Genomic DNA, 27,415 nt, shown 5'->3' with positions numbered 1-27,415 from the left:
GTTTGGCAGTCAGCAGCTGCTGGACTTTTGCGATTGCTTTCACTGTGCACTGAATGCCAGGACGGCACGTGCACGTTAAAACAACGAGCTGGGCAAGAGTGGGCAGAAGATCACGGCCGTCAGACAGCAGCTTACATATTACCATAGGAAGAGCAGTGTTTTTGGAGTGTGCAGCAAATGCGTGTTTCTGGACAAGGGAGGCAAAAGTGCGCTGCGCTCCTAAGCTATCTCCCTGCGAGACACACTGCCAAAGCTTTTCGTTATCATGCAGTCTAGTGCAGACGCACACTACGGCTCTCCGGAGCTGTCCGAAGCTAAGCGCCGGTGGCCGGCGTCTTTCGGCTGAAGCAGCGCTTCGGAGCGTAGGGCTGCCGCTCCGCTGTTGTGTGCGCGAAGCAGCCGCTTCTCCTGCTCCGGGAGCGGACAGAGCGGTAGCTTGTACGAGGGCGAAGAACGAAGACGCAGAGCACCCGGCTTCTCCGCGCCCCCTAAGGACTGCTAGAGGACCGTGGTGGCCGCTCGCCTTCCTCTTCAATTCCATTCTAGTATCCTTAGGGAAGGTGTTCCAGGACAATTTTCCTGAGTTTTGAATTCGTCCTGATGCAGCCCCTCCTGGGAAACTCGTGCGCGTCCTCTGAGTCTCCGAGTGCAGAGACCTCGATGGCAACTGCAGAAATGAAGGGCTGCGTTGAGTTGTCGAGAAGCAAGAACATAGCCTGGAGTTTGGGAGTCAGCAGCTGCTGGACTTTTGCAATTGCTTTCACTGTGCACTGAATGCCAGGACGGCATGTGCACGTTAAAACAACGAGCTGGGCAAGAGTAATCGAAAGATCACGGCCGTCAGAAAGCAGCTTATATATTGCCCTGGAAAGAGCATTGTGTTTGGAGTGTGCAGTAAAATCGTGTTTCTGGACAAGGGAGGCATAAGTGCGCTGCGCTCCTAAGCTATCTCCCTGCGAGACACACTGCCAAAGCTTTTCGCTATCATGCAGTCTAGTGCAGACGCACACTACGGCTCTCCGGAGCTGTCCGAAGCCAAGCGCCGGTGGCCGGCGTCTTTCGGCTGAAGCAGCGCTTCGGAGCGTAGGGCTGCCGCTCCGCTGTTGTGTGCGCGAAGCAGCCGCTTCTCCTGCTCCGGGAGCGGACAGAGCGGTAGCTTGTACGAGGGCGAAGAACGAAGCCGCAGAGCACCGGCCTTCTGCGCGCACCCTAAGGACTGCTAGAGGACCCTGGTGGCCGCTCGCCTGCCTCTTCAATTCCATTCTAGCATCCTTAGGGAAGGTGTTCCAGGACAATTTTCCTGAGTTTTGAATTCGTCCTGATGCAGCCCCTCCTGGGAAACTCGTGCTCGTCCTCTGAGTCTCCGACATGCAGAGACCTCGATGGCAACTGCAGAAATGAAGGGCTGCGTTGAGTTGTCGAGAAGCAAGAACATAGCCAGCGCCTTGTGTTTGGGAGTCAGCAGCTGCTAGACTTTTGCGATTGCTATCACTGTGCACTGAAAGCCAGGACGGCCTGTGCACGTTAAAACAACGAGCTGGGCAAGAGTAGCCGAAAAATCACGGCCGCTAGATAGCAACTTACGTATTGCCCAGGAAAGAGCACTATTTTTGGAGTGTGCAGTAAAATCGTGTTTTTGGACAAGGGAGGCATAAGTGCGCTGCGCTGCTAAGCTATCTCCCTGCGAGACACACTGCCAAAGCTTTTCGCTATGATGCAGTCCAGTGCAGACGCACACTACGGCTCTCCGGAGCTGTCCGAAGCTAAGCGCCGGTGGCCGGCGTCTTTCGGCTGAAGCAGCGCTTCGGAGCGTAGGGCTGCCGCTCCGCTGTTGTGTGCGCGAAGCAGCCGCTTCTCCTGCTCCGGGAGCGGACAGAGCGGTAGCTTGTACGAGGGCGAAGAACGTTGCTGCAGAGAGACGACATTGTGTGCACAGCCTTGCGACTGATAGAGGACGGTGGCTAAAGCTCCCTGCCTTTTCAATGCACTGCTGGCATGCTTTATTGAAGGTGCTCCGAGACAATTTTCCTGGGTTTTGACTTCGTCCTGATGAAGCCCCTCTTGGGAAACTCGTGCTCGTTTCCGAAGGCTCGAGATGCAGAGAACTCGATGGCAGCTGCAGAAATGAAGGGCTGCGTTGAGTTGTCGAGAAGCAAGAACATAGCCAGCGCCTTGTGTTTGGCAGTCAGCAGCTGCTGGACTTTTGCGATTGCTTTCACTGTGCACTGAATGCCAGGACGGCACGTGCACGTTAAAACAACGAGCTGGGCAAGAGTGGGCAGAAGAGAACGGGCGTCAGAAAGCAGCTTACATATTACCATAGGAAGATCAGTGTTTTTGGAGTGTGCAGCAAATGCGTGTTTCTGGACAAGGGAGGCAAAAGTGCGCTGCGCTCCTAAGCTATCTCCCTGCGAGACACACTGCCAAAGCTTTTCGTTATCATGCAGTCTAGTGCAGACGCACACTACGGCTCTCCGGAGCTGTCCGAAGCTAAGCGCCGGTGGCCGGCGTCTTTCGGCTGAAGCAGCGCTTCGGAGCGTACGGCTGCCGCTCCGCTGTTGTGTGCGCGAAGCAGCCGCTTCTCCTGCTCCGGGAGCGGACAGAGCGGTAGCTTGTACGAGGGCGAAGAACGAAGCCGCAGAGCACCCGGCTTCTCCGCGCCCCCTAAGGACTGCTAGAGGACCGTGGTGGCCGCTCGCCTTCCTCTTCAATTCCATTCTAGCATCCTTAGGGAAGGTGTTCCAGGACAATTTTCCTGAGTTTTGAATTCGTCCTGATGCAGCCCCTCCTGGGAAACTCGTGCGCGTCCTCTGAGTCTCCGAGTGCAGAGACCTCGATGGCAACTGCAGAAATGAAGGGCTGCGTTGAGTTGTCGAGAAGCAAGAACATAGCCTGGAGTTTGGGAGTCAGCAGCAGCTGGACTTTTGCAATTGCTTTCACTGTGCACTGAATGCCAGGACGGCATGTGCACGTTAAAACAACGAGCTGGGCAAGAGTAATCGAAAGATCACGGCCGTCAGAAAGCAGCTTATATATTGCCCTGGAAAGAGCATTGTGTTTGGAGTGTGCAGTAAAATCGTGTTTTTGGACAAGGGAGGCATAAGTGCGCTGCGCTCCTAAGCTATCTCCCTGCGAGACACACTGCCAAAGCTTTTCGCTATCATGCAGTCTAGTGCAGACGCACACTACGGCTCTCCGGAGCTGTCCGAAGCCAAGCGCCGGTGGCCGGCGTCTTTCGGCTGAAGCAGCGCTTCGGAGCGTAGGGCTGCCGCTCCGCTGTTGTGTGCGCGAAGCAGCCGCTTCTCCTGCTCCGGGAGGCGGACAGAGCGGTAGCTTGTACGAGGGCGAAGAACGAAGCCGCAGAGCACCGGGCTTCTGCGCGCACCCTAAGGACTGCTAGAGGACCGTGGTGGCCGCACGCCTGCCTCTTCAATTCCATTCTAGCATCCTTATGGAAGGTGTTCCAGGACAATTTTCCTGAGTTTTGAATTCGTCCTGATACAGCCCCTCCTGGGAAACTCGTGCTCGTCCTCTGAGTCTCCGACATGCAGAGACCTCGATGGCAACTGCAGAAATGAAGGGCTGCGTTGAGTTGTCGAGAAGCAAGAACATAGCCAGCGCCTTGTGTTTGGGAGTCAGCAGCTGCTAGACTTTTGCGATTGCTTTCACTGTGCACTGAAAGCCAGGACGGCCTGTGCACGTTAAAACAACGAGCTGGGCAAGAGTAGCCGAAAAATCACGGCCGCTAGATAACAGCTTACGTATTGCCCAGGAAAGAGCACTATTTTTGGAGTGTGCAGTAAAATCGTGTTTTTGGACAAGGGAGGCATAAGTGCGCTGCGCTCCTAAGCTATCTCCCTGCGAGACACACTGCCAAAGCTTTTCGCTATGATGCAGTCTAGTGCAGACGCACACTACGGCTCTCCGGAGCTGTCCGAAGCTAAGCGCCGGTGGCCGGCGTCTTTCGGCTGAAGCAGCGCTTCGGAGCGTAGGGCTGCCGCTCCGCTGTTGTGTGCGCGAAGCAGCCGCTTCTCCTGCTCCGGGAGCGGACAGAGCGGTAGCTTGTACGAGGGCGAAGAACGTTGCTGCAGAGAGACGACATTGTGTGCACAGCCTTGCGACTGATAGAGGACGGTGGCTAAAGCTCCCTGCCTTTTCAATGCACTGCTGGCATGCTTTATTGAAAATGCTCCGAGACAATTTTCCTGGGTTTTGACTTCGTCCTGATGAAGCCCCTCTTGGGAAACTCGTGCTCGTTTCCGAAGGCTCGAGATGCAGAGAACTCGATGGCAGCTGCAGAAATGAAGGGCTGCGTTGAGTTGTCGAGAAGCAAGAACATAGCCAGCGCCTTGTGTTTGGCAGTCAGCAGCTGCTGGACTTTTGCGATTGCTTTCACTGTGCACTGAATGCCAGGACGGCACGTGCACGTTAAAACAACGAGCTGGGCAAGAGTGGGCAGAAGATCACGGCCGTCAGACAGCAGCTTACATATTACCATAGGAAGAGCAGTGTTTTTGGAGTGTGCAGCAAATGCGTGTTTCTGGACAAGGGAGGCATAAGTGCGCTGCGCTCCTAAGCTATCTCCCTGCGAGACACACTGCCAAAGCTTTTCGTTATCATGCAGTCTAGTGCAGACGCACACTACGGCTCTCCGGAGCTGTCCGAAGCTAAGCGCCGGTGGCCGGCGTCTTTCGGCTGAAGCAGCGCTTCGGAGCGTAGGGCTGCCGCTCCGCTGTTGTGTGCGCGAAGCAGCCGCTTCTCCTGCTCCGGGAGCGGACAGAGCGGTAGCTTGTACGAGGGCGAAGAACGAAGCCGCAGAGCACCCGGCTTCTCCGCGCCCCCTAAGGACTGCTAGAGGACCGTGGTGGCCGCTCGCCTTCCTCTTCAATTCCATTCTAGCATCCTTAGGGAAGGTGTTCCAGGACAATTTTCCTGAGTTTTGAATTCGTCCTGATGCAGCCCCTCCTGGGAAACTCGTGCGCGTCCTCTGAGTCTCCGAGTGCAGAGACCTCGATGGCAACTGCAGAAATGAAGGACTGCGTTGAGTTGTCGAGAAGCAAGAACATAGCCTGGAGTTTGGGAGTCAGCAGCTGCTGGACTTTTGCAATTGCTTTCACTGTGCACTGAATGCCAGGACGGCATGTGCACGTTAAAACAACGAGGTGGGCAAGAGTAATCGAAAGATCACGGCCGTCAGAAAGCAGCTTATATATTGCCCTGGAAAGAGCATTGTGTTTGGAGTGTGCAGTAAAATCGTGTTTCTGGACAAGGGAGGCATAAGTGCGCTGCGCTCCTAAGCTATCTCCCTGCGAGACACACTGCCAAAGCTTTTCGCTATCATGCAGTCCAGTGCAGACGCACACTACGGCTCTCCGGAGCTGTCCGAAGCCAAGCGCCGGTGGCCGGCGTCTTTCGGCTGAAGCAGCGCTTCGGAGCGTAGGGCTGCCGCTCCGCTGTTGTGTGCGCGAAGCAGCCGCTTCTCCTGCTCCGGGAGCCGGAGAGAGCGGTAGCTTGTACGAGGGCGAAGAACGAAGCCGCAGAGCACCGGGCTTCTGCGCGCACCCTAAGGACTGCTAGAGGACCGTGGTGGCCGCACGCCTGCCTCTTCAATTCCATTCTAGCATCCTTAGGGAAGGTGTTCCAGGACAATTTTCCTGAGTTTTGAATTCGTCCTGATACAGCCCCTCCTGGGAAACTCGTGCTCGTCCTCTGAGTCTCCGACATGCAGAGACCTCGATGGCAACTGCAGAAATGAAGGGCTGCGTTGAGTTGTCGAGAAGCAAGAACATAGCCAGCGCCTTGTGTTTGGGAGTCAGCAGCTGCTGGACTTTTGCGATTGCTATCACTGTGCACTGAAAGCCAGGACGGCCTGTGCACGTTAAAACAACTAGCTGAGCAAGAGTAGCCGAAAAATCACGGCCGCTAGATAGCAGCTTACGTATTGCCCAGGAAAGAGCACTATTTTTGGAGTGTGCAGTAAAATCGTGTTTTTGGACAAGGGAGGCATAAGTGCGCTGCGCTCCTAAGCTATCTCCCTGCGAGACACACTGCCAAAGCTTTTCGCTATGATGCAGTCCAGTGCAGACGCACACTACGGCTCTCCGGAGCTGTCTGAAGCCAAGCGCCGGTGGCCGGCGTCTTTCGGCTGAAGCAGCGCTTCGGAGCGTAGGGCTGCCGCTCCGCTGTTGTGTGCGCGAAGCAGCCGCTTCTCCTGCTCCGGGAGCGGACAGAGCGGTAGCTTGTACGAGGGCGAAGAACGTTGCTGCAGAGAGACGACATTGTGTGCACAGCCTTGCGACTGATAGAGGACGGTGGCTAAAGCTCCCTGCCTTTTCAATGCACTGCTGGCATGCTTTATTGAAGGTGCTCCGAGACAATTTTCCTGGGTTTTGACTTCGTCCTGATGAAGCCCCTCTTGGGAAACTCGTGCTCGTTTCCGAAGGCTCGAGATGCAGAGAACTCGATGGCAGCTGCAGAAATGAAGGGCTGCGTTGAGTTGTCGAGAAGCAAGAACATAGCCAGCGCCTTGTGTTTGGCAGTCAGCAGCTGCTGGACTTTTGCGATTGCTTTCACTGTGCACTGAATGCCAGGACGGCACGTGCACGTTAAAACAACGAGCTGGGCAAGAGTGGGCAGAAGATCACGGCCGTCAGACAGCAGCTTACATATTACCATAGGAAGAGCAGTGTTTTTGGAGTGTGCAGCAAATGCGTGTTTCTGGACAAGGGAGGCAAAAGTGCGCTGCGCTCCTAAGCTATCTCCCTGCGAGACACACTGCCAAAGCTTTTCGTTATCATGCAGTCTAGTGCAGACGCACACTACGGCTCTCCGGAGCTGTCCGAAGCTAAGCGCCGGTGGCCGGCGTCTTTCGGCTGAAGCAGCGCTTCGGAGCGTAGGGCTGCCGCTCCGCTGTTGTGTGCGCGAAGCAGCCGCTTCTCCTGCTCCGGGAGCGGACAGAGCGGTAGCTTGTACGAGGGCGAAGAACGAAGACGCAGAGCACCCGGCTTCTCCGCGCCCCCTAAGGACTGCTAGAGGACCGTGGTGGCCGCTCGCCTTCCTCTTCAATTCCATTCTAGTATCCTTAGGGAAGGTGTTCCAGGACAATTTTCCTGAGTTTTGAATTCGTCCTGATGCAGCCCCTCCTGGGAAACTCGTGCTCGTCCTCTGAGTCTCCGAGTGCAGAGACCTCGATGGCAACTGCAGAAATGAAGGGCTGCGTTGAGTTGTCGAGAAGCAAGAACATAGCCTGGAGTTTGGGAGTCAGCAGCTGCTGGACTTTTGCAATTGCTTTCACTGTGCACTGAATGCCAGGACGGCATGTGCACGTTAAAACAACGAGCTGGGCAAGAGTAATCGAAAGATCACGGCCGTCAGAAAGCAGCTTATATATTGCCCTGGAAAGAGCATTGTGTTTGGAGTGTGCAGTAAAATCGTGTTTCTGGACAAGGGAGGCATAAGTGCGCTGCGCTCCTAAGCTATCTCCCTGCGAGACACACTGCCAAAGCTTTTCGCTATCATGCAGTCCAGTGCAGACGCACACTACGGCTCTCCGGAGCTGTCCGAAGCCAAGCGCCGGTGGCCGGCGTCTTTCGGCTGAAGCAGCGCTTCGGAGCGTAGGGCTGCCGCTCCGCTGTTGTGTGCGCGAAGCAGCCGCTTCTCCTGCTCCGGGAGCGGAGAGAGCGGTAGCTTGTACGAGGGCGAAGAACGAAGCCGCAGAGCACCGGGCTTCTGCGCGCACCCTAAGGACTGCTAGAGGACCGTGGTGGCCGCACGCCTGCCTCTTCAATTCCATTCTAGCATCCTTATGGAAGGTGTTCCAGGACAATTTTCCTGAGTTTTGAATTCGTCCTGATACAGCCCCTCCTGGGAAACTCGTGCTCGTCCTCTGAGTCTCCGACATGCAGAGACCTCGATGGCAACTGCAGAAATGAAGGGCTGCGTTGAGTTGTCGAGAAGCAAGAACATAGCCAGCGCCTTGTGTTTGGGAGTCAGCAGCTGCTAGACTTTTGCGATTGCTTTCACTGTGCACTGAAAGCCAGGACGGCCTGTGCACGTTAAAACAACGAGCTGGGCAAGAGTAGCCGAAAAATCACGGCCGCTAGATAACAGCTTACGTATTGCCCAGGAAAGAGCACTATTTTTGGAGTGTGCAGTAAAATCGTGTTTTTGGACAAGGGAGGCATAAGTGCGCTGCGCTCCTAAGCTATCTCCCTGCGAGACACACTGCCAAAGCTTTTCGCTATCATGCAGTCTAGTGCAGACGCACACTACGGCTCTCCGGAGCTGTCCGAAGCTAAGCGCCGGTGGCCGGCGTCTTTCGGCTGAAGCAGCGCTTCGGAGCGTAGGGCTGCCGCTCCGCTGTTGTGTGCGCGAAGCAGCCGCTTCTCCTGCTCCGGGAGCGGACAGAGCGGTAGCTTGTACGAGGGCGAAGAACGTTGCTGCAGAGAGACGACATTGTGTGCACAGCCTTGCGACTGATAGAGGACGGTGGCTAAAGCTCCCTGCCTTTTCAATGCACTGCTGGCATGCTTTATTGAAAATGCTCCGAGACAATTTTCCTGGGTTTTGACTTCGTCCTGATGAAGCCCCTCTTGGGAAACTCGTGCTCGTTTCCGAAGGCTCGAGATGCAGAGAACTCGATGGCAGCTGCAGAAATGAAGGGCTGCGTTGAGTTGTCGAGAAGCAAGAACATAGCCAGCGCCTTGTGTTTGGCAGTCAGCAGCTGCTGGACTTTTGCGATTGCTTTCACTGTGCACTGAATGCCAGGACGGCACGTGCACGTTAAAACAACGAGCTGGGCAAGAGTGGGCAGAAGATCACGGCCGTCAGACAGCAGCTTACATATTACCATAGGAAGAGCAGTGTTTTTGGAGTGTGCAGCAAATGCGTGTTTCTGGACAAGGGAGGCATAAGTGCGCTGCGCTCCTAAGCTATCTCCCTGCGAGACACACTGCCAAAGCTTTTCGTTATCATGCAGTCTAGTGCAGACGCACACTACGGCTCTCCGGAGCTGTCCGAAGCTAAGCGCCGGTGGCCGGCGTCTTTCGGCTGAAGCAGCGCTTCGGAGCGTAGGGCTGCCGCTCCGCTGTTGTGTGCGCGAAGCAGCCGCTTCTCCTGCTCCGGGAGCGGACAGAGCGGTAGCTTGTACGAGGGCGAAGAACGAAGCCGCAGAGCACCCGGCTTCTCCGCGCCCCCTAAGGACTGCTAGAGGACCGTGGTGGCCGCTCGCCTTCCTCTTCAATTCCATTCTAGCATCCTTAGGGAAGGTGTTCCAGGACAATTTTCCTGAGTTTTGAATTCGTCCTGATGCAGCCCCTCCTGGGAAACTCGTGCGCGTCCTCTGAGTCTCCGAGTGCAGAGACCTCGATGGCAACTGCAGAAATGAAGGACTGCGTTGAGTTGTCGAGAAGCAAGAACATAGCCTGGAGTTTGGGAGTCAGCAGCTGCTGGACTTTTGCAATTGCTTTCACTGTGCACTGAATGCCAGGACGGCATGTGCACGTTAAAACAACGAGGTGGGCAAGAGTAATCGAAAGATCACGGCCGTCAGAAAGCAGCTTATATATTGCCCTGGAAAGAGCATTGTGTTTGGAGTGTGCAGTAAAATCGTGTTTCTGGACAAGGGAGGCATAAGTGCGCTGCGCTCCTAAGCTATCTCCCTGCGAGACACACTGCCAAAGCTTTTCGCTATCATGCAGTCCAGTGCAGACGCACACTACGGCTCTCCGGAGCTGTCCGAAGCCAAGCGCCGGTGGCCGGCGTCTTTCGGCTGAAGCAGCGCTTCGGAGCGTAGGGCTGCCGCTCCGCTGTTGTGTGCGCGAAGCAGCCGCTTCTCCTGCTCCGGGAGCCGGAGAGAGCGGTAGCTTGTACGAGGGCGAAGAACGAAGCCGCAGAGCACCGGGCTTCTGCGCGCACCCTAAGGACTGCTAGAGGACCGTGGTGGCCGCACGCCTGCCTCTTCAATTCCATTCTAGCATCCTTAGGGAAGGTGTTCCAGGACAATTTTCCTGAGTTTTGAATTCGTCCTGATACAGCCCCTCCTGGGAAACTCGTGCTCGTCCTCTGAGTCTCCGACATGCAGAGACCTCGATGGCAACTGCAGAAATGAAGGGCTGCGTTGAGTTGTCGAGAAGCAAGAACATAGCCAGCGCCTTGTGTTTGGGAGTCAGCAGCTGCTGGACTTTTGCGATTGCTATCACTGTGCACTGAAAGCCAGGACGGCCTGTGCACGTTAAAACAACTAGCTGAGCAAGAGTAGCCGAAAAATCACGGCCGCTAGATAGCAGCTTACGTATTGCCCAGGAAAGAGCACTATTTTTGGAGTGTGCAGTAAAATCGTGTTTTTGGACAAGGGAGGCATAAGTGCGCTGCGCTCCTAAGCTATCTCCCTGCGAGACACACTGCCAAAGCTTTTCGCTATGATGCAGTCCAGTGCAGACGCACACTACGGCTCTCCGGAGCTGTCTGAAGCCAAGCGCCGGTGGCCGGCGTCTTTCGGCTGAAGCAGCGCTTCGGAGCGTAGGGCTGCCGCTCCGCTGTTGTGTGCGCGAAGCAGCCGCTTCTCCTGCTCCGGGAGCGGACAGAGCGGTAGCTTGTACGAGGGCGAAGAACGTTGCTGCAGAGAGACGACATTGTGTGCACAGTCTTGCGACTGATAGAGGACGGTGGCTAAAGCTCCCTGCCTTTTCAATGCACTGCTGGCATGCTTTATTGAAAATGCTCCGAGACAATTTTCCTGGGTTTTGACTTCGTCCTGATGAAGCCCCTCTTGGGAAACTCGTGCTCGTTTCCGAAGGCTCGAGATGCAGAGAACTCGATGGCAGCTGCAGAAATGAAGGGCTGCGTTGAGTTGTCGAGAAGCAAGAACATAGCCAGCGCCTTGTGTTTGGCAGTCAGCAGCTGCTGGACTTTTGCGATTGCTTTCACTGTGCACTGAATGCCAGGACGGCACGTGCACGTTAAAACAACGAGCTGGGCAAGAGTGGGCAGAAGATCACGGCCGTCAGACAGCAGCTTACATATTACCATAGGAAGAGCAGTGTTTTTGGAGTGTGCAGCAAATGCGTGTTTCTGGACAAGGGAGGCAAAAGTGCGCTGCGCTCCTAAGCTATCTCCCTGCGAGACACACTGCCAAAGCTTTTCGTTATCATGCAGTCTAGTGCAGACGCACACTACGGCTCTCCGGAGCTGTCCGAAGCTAAGCGCCGGTGGCCGGCGTCTTTCGGCTGAAGCAGCGCTTCGGAGCGTAGGGCTGCCGCTCCGCTGTTGTGTGCGCGAAGCAGCCGCTTCTCCTGCTCCGGGAGCGGACAGAGCGGTAGCTTGTACGAGGGCGAAGAACGAAGCCGCAGAGCACCCGGCTTCTCCGCGCCCCCTAAGGACTGCTAGAGGACCGTGGTGGCCGCTCGCCTTCCTCTTCAATTCCATTCTAGCATCCTTAGGGAAGGTGTTCCAGGACAATTTTCCTGAGTTTTGAATTCGTCCTGATGCAGCCCCTCCTGGGAAACTCGTGCGCGTCCTCTGAGTCTCCGAGTGCAGAGACCTCGATGGCAACTGCAGAAATGAAGGACTGCGTTGAGTTGTCGAGAAGCAAGAACATAGCCTGGAGTTTGGGAGTCAGCAGCTGCTGGACTTTTGCAATTGCTTTCACTGTGCACTGAATGCCAGGACGGCATGTGCACGTTAAAACAACGAGGTGGGCAAGAGTAATCGAAAGATCACGGCCGTCAGAAAGCAGCTTATATATTGCCCTGGAAAGAGCATTGTGTTTGGAGTGTGCAGTAAAATCGTGTTTCTGGACAAGGGAGGCATAAGTGCGCTGCGCTCCTAAGCTATCTCCCTGCGAGACACACTGCCAAAGCTTTTCGCTATCATGCAGTCCAGTGCAGACGCACACTACGGCTCTCCGGAGCTGTCCGAAGCCAAGCGCCGGTGGCCGGCGTCTTTCGGCTGAAGCAGCGCTTCGGAGCGTAGGGCTGCCGCTCCGCTGTTGTGTGCGCGAAGCAGCCGCTTCTCCTGCTCCGGGAGCCGGAGAGAGCGGTAGCTTGTACGAGGGCGAAGAACGAAGCCGCAGAGCACCGGGCTTCTGCGCGCACCCTAAGGACTGCTAGAGGACCGTGGTGGCCGCACGCCTGCCTCTTCAATTCCATTCTAGCATCCTTAGGGAAGTTGTTCCAGGACAATTTTCCTGAGTTTTGAATTCGTCCTGATACAGCCCCTCCTGGGAAACTCGTGCTCGTCCTCTGAGTCTCCGACATGCAGAGACCTCGATGGCAACTGCAGAAATGAAGGGCTGCGTTGAGTTGTCGAGAAGCAAGAACATAGCCAGCGCCTTGTGTTTGGGAGTCAGCAGCTGCTGGACTTTTGCGATTGCTATCACTGTGCACTGAAAGCCAGGACGGCCTGTGCACGTTAAAACAACTAGCTGAGCAAGAGTAGCCGAAAAATCACGGCCGCTAGATAGCAGCTTACGTATTGCCCAGGAAAGAGCACTATTTTTGGAGTGTGCAGTAAAATCGTGTTTTTGGACAAGGGAGGCATAAGTGCGCTGCGCTCCTAAGCTATCTCCCTGCGAGACACACTGCCAAAGCTTTTCGCTATGATGCAGTCCAGTGCAGACGCACACTACGGCTCTCCGGAGCTGTCTGAAGCCAAGCGCCGGTGGCCGGCGTCTTTCGGCTGAAGCAGCGCTTCGGAGCGTAGGGCTGCCGCTCCGCTGTTGTGTGCGCGAAGCAGCCGCTTCTCCTGCTCCGGGAGCGGACAGAGCGGTAGCTTGTACGAGGGCGAAGAACGTTGCTGCAGAGAGACGACATTGTGTGCACAGCCTTGCGACTGATAGAGGACGGTGGCTAAAGCTCCCTGCCTTTTCAATGCACTGCTGGCATGCTTTATTGAAGGTGCTCCGAGACAATTTTCCTGGGTTTTGACTTCGTCCTGATGAAGCCCCTCTTGGGAAACTCGTGCTCGTTTCCGAAGGCTCGAGATGCAGAGAACTCGATGGCAGCTGCAGAAATGAAGGGCTGCGTTGAGTTGTCGAGAAGCAAGAACATAGCCAGCGCCTTGTGTTTGGCAGTCAGCAGCTGCTGGACTTTTGCGATTGCTTTCACTGTGCACTGAATGCCAGGACGGCACGTGCACGTTAAAACAACGAGCTGGGCAAGAGTGGGCAGAAGATCACGGCCGTCAGACAGCAGCTTACATATTACCATAGGAAGAGCAGTGTTTTTGGAGTGTGCAGCAAATGCGTGTTTCTGGACAAGGGAGGCAAAAGTGCGCTGCGCTCCTAAGCTATCTCCCTGCGAGACACACTGCCAAAGCTTTTCGTTATCATGCAGTCTAGTGCAGACGCACACTACGGCTCTCCGGAGCTGTCCGAAGCTAAGCGCCGGTGGCCGGCGTCTTTCGGCTGAAGCAGCGCTTCGGAGCGTAGGGCTGCCGCTCCGCTGTTGTGTGCGCGAAGCAGCCGCTTCTCCTGCTCCGGGAGCGGACAGAGCGGTAGCTTGTACGAGGGCGAAGAACGAAGCCGCAGAGCACCCGGCTTCTCCGCGCCCCCTAAGGACTGCTAGAGGACCGTGGTGGCCGCTCGCCTTCCTCTTCAATTCCATTCTAGTATCCTTAGGGAAGGTGTTCCAGGACAATTTTCCTGAGTTTTGAATTCGTCCTGATGCAGCCCCTCCTGGGAAACTCGTGCGCGTCCTCTGAGTCTCCGAGTGCAGAGACCTCGATGGCAACTGCAGAAATGAAGGGCTGCGTTGAGTTGTCGAGAAGCAAGAACATAGCCTGGAGTTTGGGAGTCAGCAGCAGCTGGACTTTTGCAATTGCTTTCACTGTGCACTGAATGCCAGGACGGCATGTGCACGTTAAAACAACGAGCTGGGCAAGAGTAATCGAAAGATCACGGCCGTCAGAAAGCAGCTTATATATTGCCCTGGAAAGAGCATTGTGTTTGGAGTGTGCAGTAAAATCGTGTTTCTGGACAAGGGAGGCATAAGTGCGCTGCGCTCCTAAGCTATCTCCCTGCGAGACACACTGCCAAAGCTTTTCGCTATCATGCAGTCTAGTGCAGACGCACACTACGGCTCTCCGGAGCTGTCCGAAGCCAAGCGCCGGTGGCCGGCGTCTTTCGGCTGAAGCAGCGCTTCGGAGCGTAGGGCTGCCGCTCCGCTGTTGTGTGCGCGAAGCAGCCGCTTCTCCTGCTCCGGGAGCGGACAGAGCGGTAGCTTGTACGAGGGCGAAGAACGAAGCCGCAGAGCACCGGCCTTCTGCGCGCACCCTAAGGACTGCTAGAGGACCCTGGTGGCCGCTCGCCTGCCTCTTCAATTCCATTCTAGCATCCTTAGGGAAGGTGTTCCAGGACAATTTTCCTGAGTTTTGAATTCGTCCTGATGCAGCCCCTCCTGGGAAACTCGTGCTCGTCCTCTGAGTCTCCGACATGCAGAGACCTCGATGGCAACTGCAGAAATGAAGGGCTGCGTTGAGTTGTCGAGAAGCAAGAACATAGCCAGCGCCTTGTGTTTGGGAGTCAGCAGCTGCTAGACTTTTGCGATTGCTATCACTGTGCACTGAAAGCCAGGACGGCCTGTGCACGTTAAAACAACTAGCTGAGCAAGAGTAGCCGAAAAATCACGGCCGCTAGATAGCAGCTTACGTATTGCCCAGGAAAGAGCACTATTTTTGGAGTGTGCAGTAAAATCGTGTTTTTGGACAAGGGAGGCATAAGTGCGCTGCGCTCCTAAGCTATCTCCCTGCGAGACACACTGCCAAAGCTTTTCGCTATGATGCAGTCCAGTGCAGACGCACACTACGGCTCTCCGGAGCTGTCCGAAGCCAAGCGCCGGTGGCCGGCGTCTTTCGGCTGAAGCAGCGCTTCGGAGCGTAGGGCTGCCGCTCCGCTGTTGTGTGCGCGAAGCAGCCGCTTCTCCTGCTCCGGGAGCCGGAGAGAGCTGTAGCTTGTACGAGGGCAAAGAACGTTGCTGCAGAGAGACGAAATTGTGTGCACAGTCTTGCGACTGCTAGAGGACGGTGGCTAAAGCTCCCTGCCTTTTCAATGCACTGCTGGCATGCTTTATTGAAAATGCTCCGAGACAATTTTCCTGGGTTTTGACTTCGTCCTGATGAAGCCCCTCTTGGGAAACTCGTGCTCGTTTCCGAAGGCTCGAGATGCAGAGAACTCGATGGCAGCTGCAGAAATGAAGGGCTGCGTTGAGTTGTCGAGAAGCAAGAACATAGCCAGCGCCTTGTGTTTGGCAGTCAGCAGCTGCTGGACTTTTGCGATTGCTTTCACTGTGCACTGAATGCCAGGACGGCACGTGCACGTTAAAACAACGAGCTGGGCAAGAGTGGGCAGAAGATCACGGCCGTCAGACAGCAGCTTATATATTACCATAGGAAGAGCAGTGTTTTTGGAGTGTGCAGCAAATGCGTGTTTCTGGACAAGGGAGGCATAAGTGCGCTGCGCTCCTAAGCTATCTCCCTGCGAGACACACTGCCAAAGCTTTTCGTTATCATGCAGTCCAGTGCAGACGCACACTACGGCTCTCCGGAGCTGTCCGAAGCCAAGCGCCGGTGGCCGGCGTCTTTCGGCTGAAGCAGCGCTTCGGAGCGTAGGGCTGCCGCTCCGCTGTTGTGTGCGCGAAGCAGCCGCTTCTCCTGCTCCGGGAGCCGGAGAGAGCGGTAGTTTGTACGAGGGCGAAGAACGAAGACGCAGAGCACCCGGCTTCTGCGCGCACCCTAAGGACTGCTAGAGGACCGTGGTGGCCGCACGTCTGCCTCTTCAATTCCATTCTAGCATCCTTAGGGAAGGTGTTCCAGGACAATTTTCCTGAGTTTTGAATTCGTCCTGATACAGCCCCTCCTGGGAAACTCGTGCTCGTCCTCTGAGTCTCCGACATGCAGAGACCTCGATGGCAACTGCAGAAATGAAGGGCTGCGTTGAGTTGTCGAGAAGCAAGAACATAGCCAGCGCCTTGTGTTTGGGAGTCAGCAGCTGCTAGACTTTTGCGATTGCTATCACTGTGCACTGAAAGCCAGGACGGCCTGTGCACGTTAAAACAACGAGCTGGGCAAGAGTAGCCGAAAAATCACGGCCGCTAGATAGCAACTTACGTATTGCCCAGGAAAGAGCACTATTTTTGGAGTGTGCAGTAAAATCGTGTTTTTGGACAAGGGAGGCATAAGTGCGCTGCGCTCCTAAGCTATCTCCCTGCGAGACACACTGCCAAAGCTTTTCGCTATGATGCAGTCCAGTGCAGACGCACACTACGGCTCTCCGGAGCTGTCCGAAGCTAAGCGCCGGTGGCCGGCGTCTTTCGGCTGAAGCAGCGCTTCGGAGCGTAGGGCTGCCGCTCCGCTGTTGTGTGCGCGAAGCAGCCGCTTCTCCTGCTCCGGGAGCGGACAGAGCGGTAGCTTGTACGAGGGCGAAGAACGTTGCTGCAGAGAGACGACATTGTGTGCACAGCCTTGCGACTGATAGAGGACGGTGGCTAAAGCTCCCTGCCTTTTCAATGCACTGCTGGCATGCTTTATTGAAGGTGCTCCGAGACAATTTTCCTGGGTTTTGACTTCGTCCTGATGAAGCCCCTCTTGGGAAACTCGTGCTCGTTTCCGAAGGCTCGAGATGCAGAGAACTCGATGGCAGCTGCAGAAATGAAGGGCTGCGTTGAGTTGTCGAGAAGCAAGAACATAGCCAGCGCCTTGTGTTTGGCAGTCAGCAGCTGCTGGACTTTTGCGATTGCTTTCACTGTGCACTGAATGCCAGGACGGCACGTGCACGTTAAAACAACGAGCTGGGCAAGAGTGGGCAGAAGAGAACGGGCGTCAGAAAGCAGCTTACATATTACCATAGGAAGATCAGTGTTTTTGGAGTGTGCAGCAAATGCGTGTTTCTGGACAAGGGAGGCAAAAGTGCGCTGCGCTCCTAAGCTATCTCCCTGCGAGACACACTGCCAAAGCTTTTCGTTATCATGCAGTCTAGTGCAGACGCACACTACGGCTCTCCGGAGCTGTCCGAAGCTAAGCGCCGGTGGCCGGCGTCTTTCGGCTGAAGCAGCGCTTCGGAGCGTACGGCTGCCGCTCCGCTGTTGTGTGCGCGAAGCAGCCGCTTCTCCTGCTCCGGGAGCGGACAGAGCGGTAGCTTGTACGAGGGCGAAGAACGAAGCCGCAGAGCACCCGGCTTCTCCGCGCCCCCTAAGGACTGCTAGAGGACCGTGGTGGCCGCTCGCCTTCCTCTTCAATTCCATTCTAGCATCCTTAGGGAAGGTGTTCCAGGACAATTTTCCTGAGTTTTGAATTCGTCCTGATGCAGCCCCTCCTGGGAAACTCGTGCGCGTCCTCTGAGTCTCCGAGTGCAGAGACCTCGATGGCAACTGCAGAAATGAAGGGCTGCGTTGAGTTGTCGAGAAGCAAGAACATAGCCTGGAGTTTGGGAGTCAGCAGCAGCTGGACTTTTGCAATTGCTTTCACTGTGCACTGAATGCCAGGACGGCATGTGCACGTTAAAACAACGAGCTGGGCAAGAGTAATCGAAAGATCACGGCCGTCAGAAAGCAGCTTATATATTGCCCTGGAAAGAGCATTGTGTTTGGAGTGTGCAGTAAAATCGTGTTTTTGGACAAGGGAGGCATAAGTGCGCTGCGCTCCTAAGCTATCTCCCTGCGAGACACACTGCCAAAGCTTTTCGCTATCATGCAGTCTAGTGCAGACGCACACTACGGCTCTCCGGAGCTGTCCGAAGCCAAGCGCCGGTGGCCGGCGTCTTTCGGCTGAAGCAGCGCTTCGGAGCGTAGGGCTGCCGCTCCGCTGTTGTGTGCGCGAAGCAGCCGCTTCTCCTGCTCCGGGAGGCGGACAGAGCGGTAGCTTGTACGAGGGCGAAGAACGAAGCCGCAGAGCACCGGCCTTCTGCGCGCACCCTAAGGACTGCTAGAGGACCGTGGTGGCCGCACGCCTGCCTCTTCAATTCCATTCTAGCATCCTTATGGAAGGTGTTCCAGGACAATTTTCCTGAGTTTTGAATTCGTCCTGATACAGCCCCTCCTGGGAAACTCGTGCTCGTCCTCTGAGTCTCCGACATGCAGAGACCTCGATGGCAACTGCAGAAATGAAGGGCTGCGTTGAGTTGTCGAGAAGCAAGAACATAGCCAGCGCCTTGTGTTTGGGAGTCAGCAGCTGCTAGACTTTTGCGATTGCTTTCACTGTGCACTGAAAGCCAGGACGGCCTGTGCACGTTAAAACAACGAGCTGGGCAAGAGTAGCCGAAAAATCACGGCCGCTAGATAACAGCTTACGTATTGCCCAGGAAAGAGCACTATTTTTGGAGTGTGCAGTAAAATCGTGTTTTTGGACAAGGGAGGCATAAGTGCGCTGCGCTCCTAAGCTATCTCCCTGCGAGACACACTGCCAAAGCTTTTCGCTATGATGCAGTCTAGTGCAGACGCACACTACGGCTCTCCGGAGCTGTCCGAAGCTAAGCGCCGGTGGCCGGCGTCTTTCGGCTGAAGCAGCGCTTCGGAGCGTAGGGCTGCCGCTCCGCTGTTGTGTGCGCGAAGCAGCCGCTTCTCCTGCTCCGGGAGCGGACAGAGCGGTAGCTTGTACGAGGGCGAAGAACGTTGCTGCAGAGAGACGACATTGTGTGCACAGCCTTGCGACTGATAGAGGACGGTGGCTAAAGCTCCCTGCCTTTTCAATGCACTGCTGGCATGCTTTATTGAAAATGCTCCGAGACAATTTTCCTGGGTTTTGACTTCGTCCTGATGAAGCCCCTCTTGGGAAACTCGTGCTCGTTTCCGAAGGCTCGAGATGCAGAGAACTCGATGGCAGCTGCAGAAATGAAGGGCTGCGTTGAGTTGTCGAGAAGCAAGAACATAGCCAGCGCCTTGTGTTTGGCAGTCAGCAGCTGCTGGACTTTTGCGATTGCTTTCACTGTGCACTGAATGCCAGGACGGCACGTGCACGTTAAAACAACGAGCTGGGCAAGAGTGGGCAGAAGATCACGGCCGTCAGACAGCAGCTTACATATTACCATAGGAAGAGCAGTGTTTTTGGAGTGTGCAGCAAATGCGTGTTTCTGGACAAGGGAGGCATAAGTGCGCTGCGCTCCTAAGCTATCTCCCTGCGAGACACACTGCCAAAGCTTTTCGTTATCATGCAGTCTAGTGCAGACGCACACTACGGCTCTCCGGAGCTGTCCGAAGCTAAGCGCCGGTGGCCGGCGTCTTTCGGCTGAAGCAGCGCTTCGGAGCGTAGGGCTGCCGCTCCGCTGTTGTGTGCGCGAAGCAGCCGCTTCTCCTGCTCCGGGAGCGGACAGAGCGGTAGCTTGTACGAGGGCGAAGAACGAAGCCGCAGAGCACCCGGCTTCTCCGCGCCCCCTAAGGACTGCTAGAGGACCGTGGTGGCCGCTCGCCTTCCTCTTCAATTCCATTCTAGCATCCTTAGGGAAGGTGTTCCAGGACAATTTTCCTGAGTTTTGAATTCGTCCTGATGCAGCCCCTCCTGGGAAACTCGTGCGCGTCCTCTGAGTCTCCGAGTGCAGAGACCTCGATGGCAACTGCAGAAATGAAGGACTGCGTTGAGTTGTCGAGAAGCAAGAACATAGCCTGGAGTTTGGGAGTCAGCAGCTGCTGGACTTTTGCAATTGCTTTCACTGTGCACTGAATGCCAGGACGGCATGTGCACGTTAAAACAACGAGGTGGGCAAGAGTAATCGAAAGATCACGGCCGTCAGAAAGCAGCTTATATATTGCCCTGGAAAGAGCATTGTGTTTGGAGTGTGCAGTAAAATCGTGTTTCTGGACAAGGGAGGCATAAGTGCGCTGCGCTCCTAAGCTATCTCCCTGCGAGACACACTGCCAAAGCTTTTCGCTATCATGCAGTCCAGTGCAGACGCACACTACGGCTCTCCGGAGCTGTCCGAAGCCAAGCGCCGGTGGCCGGCGTCTTTCGGCTGAAGCAGCGCTTCGGAGCGTAGGGCTGCCGCTCCGCTGTTGTGTGCGCGAAGCAGCCGCTTCTCCTGCTCCGGGAGCCGGAGAGAGCGGTAGCTTGTACGAGGGCGAAGAACGAAGCCGCAGAGCACCGGCCTTCTGCGCGCACCCTAAGGACTGCTAGAGGACCGTGGTGGCCGCACGCCTGCCTCTTCAATTCCATTCTAGCATCCTTAGGGAAGGTGTTCCAGGACAATTTTCCTGAGTTTTGAATTCGTCCTGATACAGCCCCTCCTGGGAAACTCGTGCTCGTCCTCTGAGTCTCCGACATGCAGAGACCTCGATGGCAACTGCAGAAATGAAGGGCTGCGTTGAGTTGTCGAGAAGCAAGAACATAGCCAGCGCCTTGTGTTTGGGAGTCAGCAGCTGCTGGACTTTTGCGATTGCTATCACTGTGCACTGAAAGCCAGGACGGCCTGTGCACGTTAAAACAACTAGCTGAGCAAGAGTAGCCGAAAAATCACGGCCGCTAGATAGCAGCTTACGTATTGCCCAGGAAAGAGCACTATTTTTGGAGTGTGCAGTAAAATCGTGTTTTTGGACAAGGGAGGCATAAGTGCGCTGCGCTCCTAAGCTATCTCCCTGCGAGACACACTGCCAAAGCTTTTCGCTATGATGCAGTCCAGTGCAGACGCACACTACGGCTCTCCGGAGCTGTCTGAAGCCAAGCGCCGGTGGCCGGCGTCTTTCGGCTGAAGCAGCGCTTCGGAGCGTAGGGCTGCCGCTCCGCTGTTGTGTGCGCGAAGCAGCCGCTTCTCCTGCTCCGGGAGCGGACAGAGCGGTAGCTTGTACGAGGGCGAAGAACGTTGCTGCAGAGAGACGACATTGTGTGCACAGCCTTGCGACTGATAGAGGACGGTGGCTAAAGCTCCCTGCCTTTTCAATGCACTGCTGGCATGCTTTATTGAAGGTGCTCCGAGACAATTTTCCTGGGTTTTGACTTCGTCCTGATGAAGCCCCTCTTGGGAAACTCGTGCTCGTTTCCGAAGGCTCGAGATGCAGAGAACTCGATGGCAGCTGCAGAAATGAAGGGCTGCGTTGAGTTGTCGAGAAGCAAGAACATAGCCAGCGCCTTGTGTTTGGCAGTCAGCAGCTGCTGGACTTTTGCGATTGCTTTCACTGTGCACTGAATGCCAGGACGGCACGTGCACGTTAAAACAACGAGCTGGGCAAGAGTGGGCAGAAGAGAACGGGCGTCAGACAGCAGCTTACATATTACCATAGGAAGAGCAGTGTTTTTGGAGTGTGCAGCAAATGCGTGTTTCTGGACAAGGGAGGCAAAAGTGCGCTGCGCTCCTAAGCTATCTCCCTGCGAGACACACTGCCAAAGCTTTTCGTTATCATGCAGTCTAGTGCAGACGCACACTACGGCTCTCCGGAGCTGTCCGAAGCTAAGCGCCGGTGGCCGGCGTCTTTCGGCTGAAGCAGCGCTTCGGAGCGTAGGGCTGCCGCTCCGCTGTTGTGTGCGCGAAGCAGCCGCTTCTCCTGCTCCGGGAGCGGACAGAGCGGTAGCTTGTACGAGGGCGAAGAACGAAGACGCAGAGCACCCGGCTTCTCCGCGCCCCCTAAGGACTGCTAGAGGACCGTGGTGGCCGCTCGCCTTCCTCTTCAATTCCATTCTAGTATCCTTAGGGAAGGTGTTCCAGGACAATTTTCCTGAGTTTTGAATTCGTCCTGATGCAGCCCCTCCTGGGAAACTCGTGCGCGTCCTCTGAGTCTCCGAGTGCAGAGACCTCGATGGCAACTGCAGAAATGAAGGGCTGCGTTGAGTTGTCGAGAAGCAAGAACATAGCCTGGAGTTTGGGAGTCAGCAGCTGCTGGACTTTTGCAATTGCTTTCACTGTGCACTGAATGCCAGGACGGCATGTGCACGTTAAAACAACGAGCTGGGCAAGAGTAATCGAAAGATCACGGCCGTCAGAAAGCAGCTTATATATTGCCCTGGAAAGAGCATTGTGTTTGGAGTGTGCAGTAAAATCGTGTTTCTGGACAAGGGAGGCATAAGTGCGCTGCGCTCCTAAGCTATCTCCCTGCGAGACACACTGCCAAAGCTTTTCGCTATCATGCAGTCCAGTGCAGACGCACACTACGGCTCTCCGGAGCTGTCCGAAGCCAAGCGCCGGTGGCCGGCGTCTTTCGGCTGAAGCAGCGCTTCGGAGCGTAGGGCTGCCGCTCCGCTGTTGTGTGCGCGAAGCAGCCGCTTCTCCTGCTCCGGGAGCGGAGAGAGCGGTAGCTTGTACGAGGGCGAAGAACGAAGCCGCAGAGCACCGGGCTTCTGCGCGCACCCTAAGGACTGCTAGAGGACCGTGGTGGCCGCACGCCTGCCTCTTCAATTCCATTCTAGCATCCTTATGGAAGGTGTTCCAGGACAATTTTCCTGAGTTTTGAATTCGTCCTGATACAGCCCCTCCTGGGAAACTCGTGCTCGTCCTCTGAGTCTCCGACATGCAGAGACCTCGATGGCAACTGCAGAAATGAAGGGCTGCGTTGAGTTGTCGAGAAGCAAGAACATAGCCAGCGCCTTGTGTTTGGGAGTCAGCAGCTGCTAGACTTTTGCGATTGCTTTCACTGTGCACTGAAAGCCAGGACGGCCTGTGCACGTTAAAACAACGAGCTGGGCAAGAGTAGCCGAAAAATCACGGCCGCTAGATAACAGCTTACGTATTGCCCAGGAAAGAGCACTATTTTTGGAGTGTGCAGTAAAATCGTGTTTTTGGACAAGGGAGGCATAAGTGCGCTGCGCTCCTAAGCTATCTCCCTGCGAGACACACTGCCAAAGCTTTTCGCTATCATGCAGTCTAGTGCAGACGCACACTACGGCTCTCCGGAGCTGTCCGAAGCTAAGCGCCGGTGGCCGGCGTCTTTCGGCTGAAGCAGCGCTTCGGAGCGTAGGGCTGCCGCTCCGCTGTTGTGTGCGCGAAGCAGCCGCTTCTCCTGCTCCGGGAGCGGACAGAGCGGTAGCTTGTACGAGGGCGAAGAACGTTGCTGCAGAGAGACGACATTGTGTGCACAGCCTTGCGACTGATAGAGGACGGTGGCTAAAGCTCCCTGCCTTTTCAATGCACTGCTGGCATGCTTTATTGAAAATGCTCCGAGACAATTTTCCTGGGTTTTGACTTCGTCCTGATGAAGCCCCTCTTGGGAAACTCGTGCTCGTTTCCGAAGGCTCGAGATGCAGAGAACTCGATGGCAGCTGCAGAAATGAAGGGCTGCGTTGAGTTGTCGAGAAGCAAGAACATAGCCAGCGCCTTGTGTTTGGCAGTCAGCAGCTGCTGGACTTTTGCGATTGCTTTCACTGTGCACTGAATGCCAGGACGGCACGTGCACGTTAAAACAACGAGCTGGGCAAGAGTGGGCAGAAGATCACGGCCGTCAGACAGCAGCTTACATATTACCATAGGAAGAGCAGTGTTTTTGGAGTGTGCAGCAAATGCGTGTTTCTGGACAAGGGAGGCATAAGTGCGCTGCGCTCCTAAGCTATCTCCCTGCGAGACACACTGCCAAAGCTTTTCGTTATCATGCAGTCTAGTGCAGACGCACACTACGGCTCTCCGGAGCTGTCCGAAGCTAAGCGCCGGTGGCCGGCGTCTTTCGGCTGAAGCAGCGCTTCGGAGCGTAGGGCTGCCGCTCCGCTGTTGTGTGCGCGAAGCAGCCGCTTCTCCTGCTCCGGGAGCGGACAGAGCGGTAGCTTGTACGAGGGCGAAGAACGAAGCCGCAGAGCACCCGGCTTCTCCGCGCCCCCTAAGGACTGCTAGAGGACCGTGGTGGCCGCTCGCCTTCCTCTTCAATTCCATTCTAGCATCCTTAGGGAAGGTGTTCCAGGACAATTTTCCTGAGTTTTGAATTCGTCCTGATGCAGCCCCTCCTGGGAAACTCGTGCGCGTCCTCTGAGTCTCCGAGTGCAGAGACCTCGATGGCAACTGCAGAAATGAAGGACTGCGTTGAGTTGTCGAGAAGCAAGAACATAGCCTGGAGTTTGGGAGTCAGCAGCTGCTGGACTTTTGCAATTGCTTTCACTGTGCACTGAATGCCAGGACGGCATGTGCACGTTAAAACAACGAGGTGGGCAAGAGTAATCGAAAGATCACGGCCGTCAGAAAGCAGCTTATATATTGCCCTGGAAAGAGCATTGTGTTTGGAGTGTGCAGTAAAATCGTGTTTCTGGACAAGGGAGGCATAAGTGCGCTGCGCTCCTAAGCTATCTCCCTGCGAGACACACTGCCAAAGCTTTTCGCTATCATGCAGTCCAGTGCAGACGCACACTACGGCTCTCCGGAGCTGTCCGAAGCCAAGCGCCGGTGGCCGGCGTCTTTCGGCTGAAGCAGCGCTTCGGAGCGTAGGGCTGCCGCTCCGCTGTTGTGTGCGCGAAGCAGCCGCTTCTCCTGCTCCGGGAGCCGGAGAGAGCGGTAGCTTGTACGAGGGCGAAGAACGAAGCCGCAGAGCACCGGGCTTCTGCGCGCACCCTAAGGACTGCTAGAGGACCGTGGTGGCCGCACGCCTGCCTCTTCAATTCCATTCTAGCATCCTTAGGGAAGGTGTTCCAGGACAATTTTCCTGAGTTTTGAATTCGTCCTGATACAGCCCCTCCTGGGAAACTCGTGCTCGTCCTCTGAGTCTCCGACATGCAGAGACCTCGATGGCAACTGCAGAAATGAAGGGCTGCGTTGAGTTGTCGAGAAGCAAGAACATAGCCAGCGCCTTGTGTTTGGGAGTCAGCAGCTGCTGGACTTTTGCGATTGCTATCACTGTGCACTGAAAGCCAGGACGGCCTGTGCACGTTAAAACAACTAGCTGAGCAAGAGTAGCCGAAAAATCACGGCCGCTAGATAGCAGCTTACGTATTGCCCAGGAAAGAGCACTATTTTTGGAGTGTGCAGTAAAATCGTGTTTTTGGACAAGGGAGGCATAAGTGCGCTGCGCTCCTAAGCTATCTCCCTGCGAGACACACTGCCAAAGCTTTTCGCTATGATGCAGTCCAGTGCAGACGCACACTACGGCTCTCCGGAGCTGTCTGAAGCCAAGCGCCGGTGGCCGGCGTCTTTCGGCTGAAGCAGCGCTTCGGAGCGTAGGGCTGCCGCTCCGCTGTTGTGTGCGCGAAGCAGCCGCTTCTCCTGCTCCGGGAGCGGACAGAGCGGTAGCTTGTACGAGGGCGAAGAACGTTGCTGCAGAGAGACGACATTGTGTGCACAGCCTTGCGACTGATAGAGGACGGTGGCTAAAGCTCCCTGCCTTTTCAATGCACTGCTGGCATGCTTTATTGAAGGTGCTCCGAGACAATTTTCCTGGGTTTTGACTTCGTCCTGATGAAGCCCCTCTTGGGAAACTCGTGCTCGTTTCCGAAGGCTCGAGATGCAGAGAACTCGATGGCAGCTGCAGAAATGAAGGGCTGCGTTGAGTTGTCGAGAAGCAAGAACATAGCCAGCGCCTTGTGTTTGGCAGTCAGCAGCTGCTGGACTTTTGCGATTGCTTTCACTGTGCACTGAATGCCAGGACGGCACGTGCACGTTAAAACAACGAGCTGGGCAAGAGTGGGCAGAAGAGAACGGGCGTCAGACAGCAGCTTACATATTACCATAGGAAGAGCAGTGTTTTTGGAGTGTGCAGCAAATGCGTGTTTCTGGACAAGGGAGGCAAAAGTGCGCTGCGCTCCTAAGCTATCTCCCTGCGAGACACACTGCCAAAGCTTTTCGTTATCATGCAGTCTAGTGCAGACGCACACTACGGCTCTCCGGAGCTGTCCGAAGCTAAGCGCCGGTGGCCGGCGTCTTTCGGCTGAAGCAGCGCTTCGGAGCGTAGGGCTGCCGCTCCGCTGTTGTGTGCGCGAAGCAGCCGCTTCTCCTGCTCCGGGAGCGGACAGAGCGGTAGCTTGTACGAGGGCGAAGAACGAAGACGCAGAGCACCCGGCTTCTCCGCGCCCCCTAAGGACTGCTAGAGGACCGTGGTGGCCGCTCGCCTTCCTCTTCAATTCCATTCTAGTATCCTTAGGGAAGGTGTTCCAGGACAATTTTCCTGAGTTTTGAATTCGTCCTGATGCAGCCCCTCCTGGGAAACTCGTGCGCGTCCTCTGAGTCTCCGAGTGCAGAGACCTCGATGGCAACTGCAGAAATGAAGGGCTGCGTTGAGTTGTCGAGAAGCAAGAACATAGCCTGGAGTTTGGGAGTCAGCAGCTGCTGGACTTTTGCAATTGCTTTCACTGTGCACTGAATGCCAGGACGGCATGTGCACGTTAAAACAACGAGCTGGGCAAGAGTAATCGAAAGATCACGGCCGTCAGAAAGCAGCTTATATATTGCCCTGGAAAGAGCATTGTGTTTGGAGTGTGCAGTAAAATCGTGTTTCTGGACAAGGGAGGCATAAGTGCGCTGCGCTCCTAAGCTATCTCCCTGCGAGACACACTGCCAAAGCTTTTCGCTATCATGCAGTCCAGTGCAGACGCACACTACGGCTCTCCGGAGCTGTCCGAAGCCAAGCGCCGGTGGCCGGCGTCTTTCGGCTGAAGCAGCGCTTCGGAGCGTAGGGCTGCCGCTCCGCTGTTGTGTGCGCGAAGCAGCCGCTTCTCCTGCTCCGGGAGCGGAGAGAGCGGTAGCTTGTACGAGGGCGAAGAACGAAGCCGCAGAGCACCGGGCTTCTGCGCGCACCCTAAGGACTGCTAGAGGACCGTGGTGGCCGCACGCCTGCCTCTTCAATTCCATTCTAGCATCCTTATGGAAGGTGTTCCAGGACAATTTTCCTGAGTTTTGAATTCGTCCTGATACAGCCCCTCCTGGGAAACTCGTGCTCGTCCTCTGAGTCTCCGACATGCAGAGACCTCGATGGCAACTGCAGAAATGAAGGGCTGCGTTGAGTTGTCGAGAAGCAAGAACATAGCCAGCGCCTTGTGTTTGGGAGTCAGCAGCTGCTAGACTTTTGCGATTGCTTTCACTGTGCACTGAAAGCCAGGACGGCCTGTGCACGTTAAAACAACGAGCTGGGCAAGAGTAATCGAAAGATCACGGCCGTCAGAAAGCAGCTTATATATTGCCCTGGAAAGAGCATTGTTTTTGGAGTGTGCAGTAAAATCGTGTTTCTGGACAAGGGAGGCATAAGTGCCCTGCGCTCCTAAGCTATCTCCCTGCGAGACACACTGCCAAAGCTTTTCGCTATCATGCAGTCCAGTGCAGACGCACACTACGGCTCTCCGGAGCTGTCCGAAGCCAAGCGCCGGTGGCCGGCGTCTTTCGGCTGAAGCAGCGCTTCGGAGCGTAGGGCTGCCGCTCCGCTGTTGTGTGCGCGAAGCAGCCGCTTCTCCTGCTCCGGGAGCCGGAGAGAGCGGTAGCTTGTACGAGGGCGAAGAACGAAGCCGCAGAGCACCGGGCTTCTGCGCGCACCCTAAGGACTGCTAGAGGACGGTGGTGGCCGCTCGCCTGCCTCTTCAATTCCATTCTAGCATCCTTAGGGAAGGTGTT

The sequence above is a fragment of the Lonchura striata genome, chromosome 23, assembly GCF_050655825.1.
Source record: "Lonchura striata isolate lonStrDom1 chromosome 23, ASM5065582v1, whole genome shotgun sequence".
In the NCBI taxonomy this organism is placed as follows: Eukaryota; Metazoa; Chordata; class Aves; order Passeriformes; family Estrildidae; genus Lonchura; species Lonchura striata.
Note: the sequence above shows the minus strand (reverse complement) of the source record.